This window comes from Oratosquilla oratoria, unplaced genomic scaffold (genome assembly GCF_046742065.1).
Source record: "Oratosquilla oratoria isolate Oo_2021 unplaced genomic scaffold, ASM4674206v1 SCAFFOLD91, whole genome shotgun sequence".
In the NCBI taxonomy this organism is placed as follows: Eukaryota; Metazoa; Arthropoda; class Malacostraca; order Stomatopoda; family Squillidae; genus Oratosquilla; species Oratosquilla oratoria.
Window position 1 is genome coordinate 466,919 of NW_027467755.1, and position 1,366 is coordinate 468,284.

The following is a 1,366-nucleotide window of genomic DNA, read 5'->3' on the forward strand; positions in this document are numbered from 1 at the left end:
ATTCTAAAGATGTCGTTATTGGTATATTCAAAACTCGTCATTATTAGTAAACTTATTACTAATAGTATCTTCTAATCTTTTCATTATCACTATATTCCAAGTTTGACATCATTAGTACACATCAAATCTATCATTAATAGTACATACTAATCTTGGTTTTATTAGTATTTTCTAAACCTGGTATTATTAGTGTGTTCTAAACTTATTATCAGTGAAAATTAGTCATCAATAGTACCTTCTACACTAATCATTAACAGTACCCTTTTAACTTGCAATTATTAGTATATTCTAAACTTGTCAAGTTATTATTGTCGTTAAAAACTTGTCACTACTAAAATATACTCTAAATTTGTTTTTATTAGTACACATTTAAGTTATCATTAATAGCTCCTTTTCAACCTGTCGTTATAAGTATATTCTATATTTGTCAATAAAGATGATAATTGTATTTTCACACTCTTCATTATTAGTATATTCTAAAATTCTCATTAATCTTATCTTTAAAAATGCCTTCTAATCTTGTTTTTATTGTTATATTCTAAACTAGTCATAATTAGTATATTCTATTTTTTCATTATTACTATTTATAGTACCTTTTAAATTTTCTTTGTATATTCTAAACTTATTTGTTCATATTAACGTTATCATTATTAGTACCTTTTAAACTTATCATTATTGGTATATTCTAAATTCTAAACTTATCATTATTAGTACATATTATAGTTAACAATTATAGTAACATCTGAACTTGCTATTGTTAGTATACTCTAATCTTAACAGTACCTTCTAAACTTCTTATTATTACGTGTCATTATTAGTACACATTAAAGATATCATTCAATAGGATCTTTTAATATTGCTATATTTTAAACATGTCAATATTAGTTTCTTCGAAACTTGTCATTATTTTTCATTCTAAACTATATTATTTGTATATTATAAACTTTACAGTATTAATTCACTCTAAAGTTATCATTACTATCAGTACTTTCTAAACTTGTCATTATTACTAAACTTAAATGTTATCATTAATAGTTCCTTATAAATTTGTCATTTTTAGTGTATTCTAAACATCTCATTATTGGTACACATTAAAGTTATCATTAATAGTACCTACCTAAACTTAATATTAGTATACTCTAAATGTGTCATTATTAGTTTACTTTAAAGTTACTAGTACACATAAAAGATATCGTTGAAAGTGCATTCTAAAATTGTCATTATCAGAACACATTAAAGTTATTATCAATAGCTTATAAATTTGTATTTGCATTTGTATTTGTATTTCTTTTGTATTTTTGTATGTATTTTTTATATTTTTGTATATTCGTATTTTGTAGTTTTTTGTATTTATTAGTATAACATT